This window comes from Antechinus flavipes, chromosome 6 (genome assembly GCF_016432865.1).
Source record: "Antechinus flavipes isolate AdamAnt ecotype Samford, QLD, Australia chromosome 6, AdamAnt_v2, whole genome shotgun sequence".
In the NCBI taxonomy this organism is placed as follows: Eukaryota; Metazoa; Chordata; class Mammalia; order Dasyuromorphia; family Dasyuridae; genus Antechinus; species Antechinus flavipes.
Window position 1 is genome coordinate 208,795,855 of NC_067403.1, and position 13,593 is coordinate 208,809,447.

Sequence of the window (13,593 nt, forward strand, 5' to 3'; positions counted from 1 at the left end):
GGCCCACACACTCTCACCTGCCCCGTACACCCCCCCTACGGCCATTCTTCCTCCAGCCGCCACCCTCCAGATACAGGCCACATTAGCATCAATGCCGTCTCCCAGAGCAGGCCATGGAGGGAGTCTTCTCACACCGAAGGCCCGGGGACTGGGGAGGGGAGTAACAAAGGTTTGAGGGGGCTTACTGAACAAGGTCACATCCCGGCAGCCAGAAAGGAGCTGAGCGCCTTTCATCAAGTTTTTAACTAGAAAAATAGTGTGCCCATTCCTCTGTAATACACCTCTGGGCTTTTTTATTATGACTTCATTCCGCGTGTAATATCGGGACGTCTCTATAATTGTAAAAGTGTAATAGAATCTAATGGAATTTCATTTGGCGCCCGGAATGGTCCGGGCCGCGGCTGCTCATTCTCGGGGAAAATAATGACGCCTAATGCCCACACATGGCTTCCCATGACCTTATTCAATCTTGGGGCTGATCGGGAAATATATTGATTCAATTACCTCCTGATGACAAATGAACTCAAAGGAGGAGGAAAAAAGGTCAGCATATATTTGAAAATGTAAATCTTAGCAATGTCTTTGGGATTTGCCCAAAAGAAAAAAAAGAAAAAAGAAAAAAAGAAAGAAAGAAAAAAAAAGGAAAGAAGTCATTTCAGAATGCCATTCGTGGCTTCTTGGTTCTCTCATTACAGCAGCCTCGGTGCCTCTCTGTCTACCCTGATCTCTCCTGGATCTTCTTTCAGGCCCAGGCCCAGGGCTGACAGTGATCTCCCCTCTCCCTTCCAGTGAGATCACGCATGTAAATCGCTAAAGATATGAGATAGGATTTTTTATTTCTTCCTTTGATTTATTTTATTTTTAAATTTTAATTTAATTTAATTTTTAGGGGCTTATTTATTTTTTTTTATTTTAGGGACTTATTTTAGGGAAAGTGGGGAACAAGAAATGAGTGTGTTAGTCCCATTTTGGAGGCAATTCATGTTGGAGGCAACAGTATTGTCCCAGTAACTTGAATAGACACCAAATATTTCAATGCCAAGGAAAAGATATGAAAAAATCTAAAGTTTTTAGCTTGGCATTCAAGGCTTTGGTCTTGAACTTAATTTTCTGATCTTACATAGGATTCTTTTCCTTCTTTGTACCCCATACTCTGGCTCAAACCAAAATGTTGTTTTCCAAATATCTTGACATCCATCACCTCTGCATCTTTGTTCATTTCATTCCTTCCCCAACCTTTTACCATTCCTACTTGTTGAAATCTGAACCAATGAATGCTCCCAATTTCAGCATTTAAAAACTGCCCCGTCTCACCCTTATCCAAAGTTTCCATGTTGACAATATCTCTCCTAAAAATCTCCTTCTCTTCCCTCACACACACCAAGTCCCAAGTGCAGCTCCTCATCTGGGCTCTTGTAGGTGAGACCAATCTCTAACTCCTACTCCAACCCCATGTCCATCACAGCTAAAGTGATTTTCCTAAAGGACAGATCTGACCATGTCCTCTTCACTAGTGATTCCATATTATCTCTAAAATCAAATAGAAAGTCCTGTAGCATCTAAAGGGTTTTTTCCCCCTGAGGCAACTGGGGCTAAGTGACTTGCCCAGGATTACACAGCTAGGAAGCATTAAGTGTCTGAGGCTGGATTTGAATTCAGGTCCTCCTAACTTTCTGACGGGCACTCTATTCACTGCACCATTTAGAGATTTTCATAATCCAGTCTCTTTCTATTTTTGCAATCTCATACTTTACTCCTCCTTACTATTCACACACAGATCCGATTTCCTGCTTACTTCTTATTCCTCACAGACGATTTGCCTCCATATTTTTGTGCTGGCTGTCCCCGGGTCTGGCTCTTGGACTTCTTTCTAGACTCAGTGCCAATCTTACTTTGTGAAGAACTGTCTCAATCTTGTAAACGCCCTCCCCTTTGAAATTAATTTCCATCTACTCTCTATTTTGTACCCAGTGATTTCCATGTTTGGATCTCCCATTAGAACATGTGCTCTTGAGGGCAAGAGCTGTTTTGGCTCACTTGGCCCAATGTCAGGCAGAGAGCAAGTATTTAATAAAAGCTTGTAGACTGATCCCAGATCTCTGTAACAATGGAGGTCGGTTCAATCGATACCCAAATCTCGACAAACTTTGAAGATGGATGCTGAGACAGATCCACAGTTAAGCAGAAGAAAAATGGTGGAGTAGATTACATTCGGGAAACAGCACAGTACCTTCAGAGATCCGAACCTATTCATGCCAGAAAATCCCAGCTCTTTAACAGCAATATGTTCTCCCGGCAATGCTCTAGGATCAGCTGCAACTTTCACTGGCTCAGACTTGAAGGTCAAAAGGAAGATGCAAGAAAGCCATCAATGGACTGGGGTAGATTATCAATGATAACATGGGCAAGAAATATTGATAAAGGCATCGATAATCAGAAAAGATGTGGAGTTTATTGTAAAGTGAGAATGGAGCAGTCTACTCTCCCTCTTTTGCAGCTGTGCCTTTCATCCCTCCCTCTTGAAACTGCTGGTCCTTTTAAGGGTCAGCTCCAATGTCAATTCATATTTGAAACTTTTCACGATCCCTACAGTCGTCCCTTTACCCCCAAGCTGCTGATTCATTACTTTTCATCAACTTGTCTGGGAAAAGCTACTTGCTGCTATGGCTCTCTAAATCTTAAAAGCTGAAGAAAAGATGAATCTGATTCTTTTATTGGGTCATTTTGGATTCTGGTTGGAAGAGCGTTCAAAAGATCAAATTTGCTTTTCCATTTGGGGCACATTTTTAACATTGAGAAATTTTTTTTTAATTCATAGTAGTAGGTTTTACCAACTGAAAAATACAAATAAATAATATAATATAAGAATGCCTTTAAGTATAAGCATATTTATAATAGTATAATATGTAATATTTGTAAAGCACTTTGAAAATCTTTATATGTCATGTAATTGTGTGATCATCATTATTGTCTCTAGATGGTACCTCTCCCTAGTGAAATACGTCCCTTGAGGGACTAACTGTTTGATTTTTCCTCCTTCTATCCCTAAAGATGAGGCCTGGTTTCGGAGACTGAAAGTGTACCTGGAGCCAAGAAGGCCTGGTTCAGGTCCTGCTTTCTGATCCATCCTGGATATGCGACCCTGGCCCAGTCTCTGTGCTCCAGGCAGCTCCCTAAGATTGGAAGCTCCAAACCAAGTTGGGGGTGTTCTTTCCATCTGAGGAGCTCTCTGCATCCATGCAAACAAGTCCAGACCAAAAAATAAAATGTAAATAAAAGTGAAAATTCCCACTTGCCTTGCACAGAGTAAGTGCTTAATGCATGGATGTCTTTGAAATGAAATCCAGCAGACAAATGGGGAATCTCCAAAACCCAGACTGGGACGGCTGCCTCCCGCACACCTAGGGGATGCTCTATGGAGGCTTTCCGAAAAGTCACAGACGATGGTGAGTGAACACATCTTTCTAGCACTGCCCAATTTGTGAGCTGTTGTGAGGCCTGAGGGGCCCAGACTGCTGCTGCCAGGCCCAGAGCAGCAGCCTCTATCCCCAAAGCAGCAACAGCAGCAGTAGCAGTAGCAGCAACAGCACCCTCTAGCCCCAAAGCAGCAGCAGCAGCAGCAGCCGCCTGTAGCCCCCAAGCAGCAGCAGCTACAATCATCTCTACCTCCAAAGCAGCAGCAACAGATTCTAACCTCAAAGCAGCAACAATAGTAGCAACAGTGTTTCTCCTCTTAAAGCAACAGCAGCTGCCTGCACCCCAAGGCAGCAGCACTACAGCAACCTCTACTTCCAAAGCAGCAGCAACAGGCTCTAGCCCCAAAGCAGCCGCAGAAGTAGCAGTAGCAGCTTCCACTCTCAATGCCGCAGCAGCACTAACAGCAACAGTAGCAGCAGCAGCAGCAGCAGCAGCAGCAGCAGCTGCCTGCACCCTCAAAGCAGCAGCAAATACAGCAACCTCTATCCATAGAGCAGCAGCAGCAGCTTCTACTCTCAAAGCAGCAGCAGCTACAGCAACTTCTACCTCCAAAGCAGCAGCAGCAGTGTTTCTACTCTCAAAGCAGCAGCAGCAGCATTATTTCCTTGTCAGGTGCCCTGCACTGGGGGCAGCAGCTGATAGAAAAGCCCGGGCTCCGGCCCACAGCTGTCAGCCACAGCCTGGCAGAGGCTCATGTTTTATGGATTTGAGTTCACGTCCAGCCTGGGTACCTTTGCCCAGAGGTGATTTGTGTGGGATTTTACAAATTGGGAGCGTGGAGCACGGGGAGGAGGGTTTGATGGCGAGGGCCCGAGTAAATGAAGTGAAATATCACCACCCATTCCTCAGGCACCAGCCTGAGGATGTTGGCCAAATCTCCACCCTCCTCAAGGAGCCCAGGAAGCGCAAGCAGCCGGCCCGCCGCTCGTTTGCTTGTGATTTTTCCCAATTAAAATGACCAATTAGAAGTAGGCCCAGACGGGAAGCATTAGTTGCCCCCAGGATGGGGACTTGAAAAAGGTCCAGCTGGGCAGAGAGCAGAGTCTGATGACTACCTGAGCCCTGCCAGGCTGGCAAAGGCCCGAGGCCCCAGGAAGGAGGGAAGGGAAGTGGGGGGCCACGACAGAGGACAAGGGAAGGGGATTAGATTCAGAGTCAGAGGTTGGGGGTTAGAATCTCCAGCTTTGTCCCGGGGGCCACCTTTGAGAGCCCCAGAAAGTCATTTCCCCTTTGAACTTCAGTTATTTCATGTTGTAAAAAGCAGAGAGAGGATTAGTCTCTGACTTACCTTCTCTAAATTTAAAACCCTTTCCTCCTGTGAACAGCATCTGATCCTGTCTGTTCCAGCCTTCCTTCTCCTCGAGTTCAGATGTAGTAGAGAACACTAACTCTCAGGTGACCCTTCCTGCTCCTGACTCAGTTTCCTCATCTATAAAATGAGGGCTTGTTTCCCTCTGAGTTATAGGGCATTTACATGCTGCCCAAGAGAAACAGGTAAGGAAGGGGTCAAGGGAAGGGTGAGGAGGCATGGTGTGATGGAGAAGAACCTGGAATTCAGAATCACAACCACTGACCGGCCCTGGGTGACCCTGGGTACTTGGGCAGTGTGAAGGGTTGGATTAAATGATATTTAAACTCCCTTCTATAAACACTAATGGGGTCCTATGAATAAAGAGAGGAGAGCTAGAGGAGGAGATAGCTGACAGAGGAGGAGGAAAAGAAGAAAAAGAAGGAGGAGAAAGAGAAGAAAGAAGAAAAGGCAAAAAGAAGAAGAGGAAAAGGAGGAAGAAAAGAAAAGGAAGAGAAAGTGGAGGAGGAAAAAGAAAGAGGAAAAGGAGGAAGAGAAGAGAAGAAAGAAGAAGAAGAGGAAAAGGAAAATGAGGAGGAAAAAAGGAGAAAGAGAAGAGAAGGAGAAAGAAGAGGAGGTAAAGGAAGAGAAAGAGGAGGAGAAGAAAGAAGAGAAAGAGGAGGGGTAAAGGAGGAGGAGAAAAGGCAGAAAGAAGAGGAGAAGGAGGAGGAGGAGAAGGAGGAACAGGAGGAGGAAAAAGAAGGAGGATTAAGCTGGAGGAAATCTTAAATGAGACAAGAAGTCTCAGCAGGACTGGAGCTAAGAACGACACTTCTTGCTCTAGTTTTCTGGAACTTTTGATCCCTTTTTCTAGTATGTAGTAGGTGCTTAATAAATCTCTTTCTGCTCTCTTAATTGAAGACAGAACTTTTCTGCAGGTAATTGCAGGGAAATGGGTAGGGATTTAGAAACCAGCCAAAGCTCCCACTGGCATCAAAAACAAAGAACTATGAAGTCGGTATTAGTTTTGCAAAGTCTCCTTTGTTCTCTTTTTTGAGTTCTCTTTTTAGGACATCAGAGCTGTCTATGAAAATCCGGGTTATAGGATCAATGTGCTTAGAGACTATCAACTTCACTCACCTCATTTTACAAGGGGGGAAACGGAGGCCCAGGGACTGACTTGCTGAAAGGTCATCCCTTGACTCCCTGCTCACTTGTCTCCCCACTACACCCTCCACCAGGTACATAGGAATTGGAGCTTAAGCTACAGGAAGAATCTAAAAGCACAAAGAAACCTCAGGATTCTCAAGCTGAACATTAAGACTCTCACAAACCTCCCAGAAAGGGGACGTCTCTACTTTTAGACATCCAGAGGAGGGAAGCTCACTACTTCTCTTGAGATCCTGTTCCATTTTTTGCCCATTCTTGTGCTTAGGAAGTTTTTCCTGGAATCAGGCCTAAATCTACCCCCTCCAGCTCCCCCCTGGAGTCTGCCATCCTTCCGCTTACACTCAGCACTCCGAACCAGAAGACTGAGATCCCAAATCTTCTCATCTAAGGGCCAAACATCCTTTGTGCCTTCAATCGATTGTATAGTCTCGGCTCAGATATTGCTGTCCTAGTGAAGGGCACTATCATTGTGCGTTCTGAGTCTCGGTTGCTTCATCTGTAAAATGGGGACAGCAGTTGCTTAGCCTTCTCTCCTAAACCGGGGTCTGAGGATCAGGAAATAGTGGAATAAATTGAAGCTAGAGAGGAGGATCCTATTTCTCCCCCTTTCTCTTGACACCCTGAGGAAGCAGCAGCTCCACCAGCCTCCCCCACTCCATTTGCATAATTAGCTGACAGCTCATTAACAGCTCATTAGGAACTTGGAAAAATGTGTGACAAGAACAAATTCAGCCCAGCTAGAGGAGCCAGGAGGGAGGGATGGGGGTTCCCGGGGCTGGATCGGGAATGACTAGGGAATGGCACATGATGTGTGATACTGGACAAGTCACTTCCTCTCTCCTTTCACCTCTGGACTCCATCAGGGGGGAAGTGACAGGTTTGGGTGCCCAGGGGCTCAAGGGCAGGGAGAAACCTGGCAGGACTGCACGGTTAAGAAAATGTCAGCCCTGCTTTTGGAGCCTGGGGGACGGCCCTCCCTCCTCCACTTTGGCTCATCCATGAAATTCCATTTAGTTAGATCTTCATGCCTCCAGCCTAGATGAAGGCTCTGTCCCCAGTGAACAAACAAACCTCTCATTTGTGAAGCCTTAATAGTCATTGAGCCCAAGTGTGATTTCTTATCCTGCTACAGGTTTCATTGTTGGAGAGAGAAGTAAGAAGAGGACATTGGATCTGGGTATGGAAGTGTAACTAGGACTGGACGGCTGGAGCTTTGCTCCAGGGAGCTAGATTTAGAGGGAGTGTAATTGAACCTCAATCTCCACATCTGTAAAATGCAGATAAATAACACTTGCACTCTCTTCCCTACCATTGTTGTGAGCCCCAAACTGTGATTCAGTCGTTTCATTCCTCTTGATGACTGTATTTGGGATTTTCTTTCAAAGACAATGGAGCGGTTGGCCATTTCCTTCTCCAACTCATCTAACAGATGAGGAGACTGAGGCAAATAGGGTGAAGTGACCTGCCCTGGATCACACAGGCTGTGTGTGGCTGAGGCCCGATTAGAACTCAGGAAGCTGAGTTTTCCTGACTCTAAGCCAGGCTTGGAGCAGTGTAGTGTTATAACCCACAAGGTGGAGAGCAGTCTGTGGATAATTAGTAACTATATTTAGAAATAAGGCACGTCCTCATATGAAGCTCTCCGACTCCATTTTCCTTCCTCCATTTTTTTGCCTTGGCTGTGCCCCAAGCCTGGAATGATTTCCCTTTCCTTCTATCCCTAGCTTCATTCCAGGATCACTTCAGGGGCAGCTTCCTCCTGGAGGCTTTTCCAGATCCCCCCAGTTAGCAATCCCTCTCCCAATATGTTTTATTTACTTTGAATATGATGTATATCTATGTATGTCTGTGTATGTATATATCTCAATCTCAGAGATTTACATAAATATAATATATATAATATAATATAACAAATATTTCTTTATTATATGTAGATTTATGTAAATAAAAAATAAATTTATATAAAAATAAAAAGATTTGGCTTTGTAAGCCCAATTCCTAGCAGAGTGACCAGAAAGGAATTGCTTATTGGACGGAAATGTATTTCTAAGTCATGGGGGCAGATGAGGAAGGGTCTGATAGAGGAAGGTGGGGTTAGAAGAAGAGTGGAGAGTCTGGGAATCTAATCTAATTAGGTTTGCTACCAGTGATCCCCTTGTATCCCCCCATGGTTCTCAGTACCTTAATATGTGGATCACATGTGCTGAGGGGAAGTGGACACCAGAGAAGCCACTGAGCGAAAAGAAGGTCACAGAGACCCTTATAGATGCAGGGGTCAGGCCCCAGAGTCTCAGGGGAAACTACCCCCATTTCTACAGCCCACTCCCCAAACACACCTTGTCCTTTGGATCAATTCTGGGCTTTGCATAAAGTATCGATTAGAAGTAGTTATAATCACAAAATGTTAATGACACCAATTAATTCCCAATCAGTTGGCCCTTTAACAACAGTGAAGGTTAAAGGGGAAGGGGATGGGATTGAGGATTTAGGTCAGGTATCCCTCTTCCGAGATCATATGTGTGTGTGGCCCTTGGTGCATTCTGGACTGGGTTTGTACAGCCTTAATATGGGCCAGTGGATGGGCATTTGGCCATAGCTATTTCCTCCTCCTTCTCGCCTATGGACACAGACATTCATAAAATCATAGACACCTCAAGCATCCAAGCTACAAGGGCCTCACACGCCACGCCATCGAGTCAACATCTGGAATAAGCGCTCATCCAATCTCTGCTTTGGGGGTCTCTAAGGCAGGGGACACTAAGAACTCTAAAGCTGGATCTTTGGGATGGTCAGTTTATGGAAGCCGAGGATGGATGAACCCCTTCTTGGAACCACGTTTTTTAAAGACATCAAATAAAACACATAGGGTTACAAAAGAAACCAATTATATTGAAATAGTTCTCAAAATATATTTTAAATGTTTAATATTTTAAATATATATTTTATATCTTAAATATATTTTTAAAATATAATTTAAAGAACTCTTGCCCTAGAGAGAGACCAAACTACTTCTTGAATGCTTCTGAATCTTAAGTAGATATTATATATTTTATATACACATACATGTAATATACATCTATTTATCCTACAATATACAACATGCATATGTATTTTTAAATGTGCCTATGCATGTATGTTCACAACACAGCTATATACCGTATATAACATACAACATGCACATATTATGTGTATAAATGTGTACACACATGCATGTATATACATGTATAATATATAACATGTATATATTATTGTATATAGATGTATATATACATGTATTATACTATCTATGTACCTTATGGAACATGCAATGTGTGTGTATGTATGTATATGTGCACACGTATGTATTATGTGTATATACACGTGCACACACATACATGTACACACATACTTTTGCACACTGTATATCATGTGTGTATGTAAAATATATATACATTTATATGCACAATACACATGTGTCTTATATAATATATACCATGTCTATATTATCTGTGTATTTACATGAATATACATAGACATATATGTATAAACGCAAAAATCCAGACATGCAGATATCCACATAGATGTTGTATATATATATATATATATATATATATATATATATATATTTATTTATTTATTTATTTATTTACATATTTCCCTACATGTAACTTTACACTCATTGTCCCTGGCCCTGACCTCTGGGGCCAAGCAGACCCAGCCTAATCCCTCTTACACATGACAGCCTTTTAAACCCTGGAAGGTTACAGCCACATCCCCAGTTCACCCCCCTTCCCCTCGCTCTCTCTTTTTCAGGTTAAATATCCCTTTAAAAGACCCCAGAGTAGCAAGTTCTCTAGCTCCTGGCTTGTCATTGGGGTCTGTTCTTCCAAAATTTTCCAAATTGTAAATTTATTTTCTAAAATGTTGCGACTAGGACCAGACACGATCCTCCAAATGGCTTTGAGCAGGGTAGGGGACGAGGGGCAATCGCGTTCCTGGGGTGCATCTGGGGGTCTGTTGGCATGGGGGGGTGTAGGAGGGAGGGCAGCCCACATAGTTTACCTGGGGAAGACCGAAGATGGAGACCTAAGGTTCGGACCCTTAGCTAGGACCCAACAGGAAATGATCCTTTTGCTGTTCTACCCCCTCACCCCCACCTTCTGACTATCACAAATGTCCAACCCAGGCTGAAGCTCTGTCAGGAGAGCCTGAGAGCTGGGGAATTGTCCGACTCAGGAAGGGCCAGGGGGTCACAAAGACATTGGTTGGTGTATTTGTGCTAGGAAGAGAAAAAGGGGCAGCAGAGATGGGGAAGAGGGAGCTCTGTCTGCTGTCCTTCCCAGCTGCCCGGCAGCCCAGACTCCCCAGCATAAGTAACCTTAAAACCCAACTTTGACCACAATATTCCTCCCTTACAGATTATCAGGGGCTGCCATTACCCATATACTCCTTAGCCTGAAACTGAAGGCCTTCTGCCATCCAGTTCCAACCTACCTTTCCAACCTTCCCTTCCCTTTTCCCCTTCACACACTCTCAGTCTTACTTCCAAACTTATCCCCTGGAACCTAGGCTGGCTCCCCCCCATACCCTCCAGGTGAAATCCTCTTCAATCCCCTTTTTCAGGAAATCCTTTGTTCTTCCAAAAAGGGAAGCCCGCCTCCCAAACCCCTTCTCATCTTTCTTGTTTCTTCTATCCACTAATCAAATTGCAGCTGGTATTATACTGTTATCCCTTCCACATGGTGGGGGAGAGATGTGATCACCCCACACTCTAGAAAAACTACCTGCATTTTTTGACTCTCCCTTTGTAACAGAGAAGAAATCTGATTTTTTTCTTTTTCTTTTATGCAGGATTAATAGCACCTTGTTGTAAATCAGGGTTACCATTATACATTACTATACATATATTTTAGTCATTTCAGAGTGTCTAAGCTTTTTCTATGTCACCTGCTAACCTTCACATGCCATCCCCCCAAATTCCTATATTTCCTTCACTCCCCCAGTTATGTTAGATCTCTGAAGGCAGAGATTGTATCTTGTGTATACTACACTTCATTAGGCTGTGCAACAAGATAACTTTTTATTCTTTCTTTCTTCCTTTATTCCCCCTCCTTCTGTCTCTCCCTTATTCCCTTCCTCCCTCTTTCCCTTCTTAGACTTTGCCTCTCTTCCTCTCTAACTTCCTTCCCTCCCTTCCTCCCTCCTTTCCTCCGTCCCTTCCTCCCTCTCTTCCTTCCTTCCTTCCTTCCTTCCTTCCTTCCTTCCTTCCTTCCTTCCCTCCTTTCCTTCCTTCCTTCCCTCCTTTCCTTCCTTCCTTCCTTCCCCCTTTCCTTCCTTCCTTCCTTCCTTCCTTCCTTCCTTCCTTCCTTCCTTCCTTCCTTCCTTCCTTCCTTCCTTCCTTCTTCCTTCCTTCCTTCTTTCCTTCCTTCTTTCCTTCCTTCCTTACATTTCTTTTTCTTTCTTCCTCCCTCCTTCCCTTCCTTTCCTTCTTTCTTCCTTTTCTCTTTCTCTTCCTCTTTTAAAAAAGTTTTTACAGCCCTGAGCTTGGAGGATTTACCTTTCTGTCCCTGCTTTTTTCTTTCAGAGATTTTCTCCTTCTAAATGAGGGTCCCTTAGGTCAGCCTCTGTTTCTCAGGGAGGGCACTTAGCAGGTTCTCAGCTCATCTTCTTCCAGTAGCATTTTCCTCCTCTTCTCTTCATGTCTAAAGACTTTGAACAAGCCCTTCTTAGCTTCAGAGGCTCCTGTGGCAGGTGGGTCCCCAGGCAGGCCCAAAATAGGCTTTTAGCTGCTAATTTGGGGAGAGGGGAGGAAAAATAAGAGGAGAAAGGGGGGCTGTCTGGCTTGGACCTCAGATAGGCAGAAGGGCCTTATCTCCACATTGACTGCCTTTGTCCTCAGCTCTCTCCTCCAGCTCTCCCTTCCTTTCTTAATTAACAGAAAACAGTTATGAATATTAAAGGAGAAATTAACAACAGTGTAAATAATTTCTTCGTGTTTGCAGATTCCACATTTGGTTCTTAATTAACCCCCGCTGGTTTCAAACGCCTGCCTGAAAAACCAAAGCTTCTTTTTTTGATCTAGACACGAACAGTCAAAGAAGCTCGCCAACATGGCCGCCCAGACTCCCAACAGCCGGAGGTGGGTGCTCATTGTGCCCTGGAGGAGGGACCATTACGCTCCTTTATTCCTTTGAAGCTGACTAAAAAGCGGTGTCCCCACTAGCCCAAGGCAGATGGCCTTTAAAGTCCGCCTTTGGAACTTAAAGGGACCTTAGAATATATTGTCTAATCTGATATTTCCCAAACTGGGCCATGAAATACCTTGGTTTTCACTGGAATCCATAAATACTGGTCTAGGAAGTTGGGAGGGGGTATTAATAGATGCAAATAAAAGCACATTGAATACTCCCAACAGCTAATGTTCTCCCCTACAAACTACCTTGTGTATATTTATTCCCCTTTTATATATATATATATACATGTGTGTGTGTGTGTATATATATATATATATATATATATATATATATATATATAATTTGTCTATTATTATAGATGTACTTGTGCATTGTTTTATTGTTTTGGATTTGTATCCCCAGAGCATGGAGCTCTGGACCCAGAGTCAGGAATATTAATCTTTGTGAGCTCAAATTCAGCCTCAGATATGTAATAGCTGGGTGACGCTGGCCAAGTCACCTCTCTGCCTCAGTTTCCTCATCTGTAAAATGAGCCGGGGAAGGAAATGGCAAAACACACCAGCATCTTTGTCAAGAAAGGCCTAAATGGGATCATAGAGCTGGACACAAATGAAAAATGGCTGAAGGACAACCACAAAATTTGTCCTAGCACAAAGTAGCCTATTAGTACATACTTGTTGATTGATGATTGACAGGGACAGAGGATGTAGGTTTAAATACTAGCTCTGTTACTAAATATGTCTATAATCTTGGGCAAGTCTTTTAACTTCAATTTCCCCATCTGTAAAGTTAATTTTAGTAGTGATGGGGCTGTGGACTTGATGATCTCTAAGATTTCAACTCCAAATCCTAGGATTATATAAATAACCCTGTGATAAAGAGGAAAGAGGGACGTCAGGGATAGTTTGGAGAAAAACAAAAAAATTAAGGATATTTTCAGACTTCCCAATTGTTATATACTATACACACACACACACACACACACACATATACACATATATACATATGAATAATTCAATATTGTTCTCAAATGGATTTGTGATATTGTTGATATATGACAATGAGTGTCTGAATCAATGTTGTTATTTAGTTGTTTTTGATTCTGTGGCCCTGTGGATCATAACATCCATTGGGGTTTCTTGGCAAAGAGACTGGTTTGCCATTTTCTTCTTAATGGATTTGAAATCACATCTTCCTGACTCCAGGTCTGGTGCTCTATCCACTGAGCCATCTAGATGGCTCTGAATTATAGTCATATTTAATAAACGCTTGTTGACTTGAACTCATCACTGCTTGCCTTAGAACTCTTTCTTGGCCACCCCCTCTCTTGTGCTTGATGCAATGTGCTAGGAGATTTTCTTGCTTTTTTCTGAAGCTGATGGAATACTAATGAAGTTCACAGACTAATCTCAGTGGTTCTCTGTCTCTCTCTACATGACCTGTTTATCTTCTATATAGGACCTACAGCAAGAAGAAGGCTCAGAG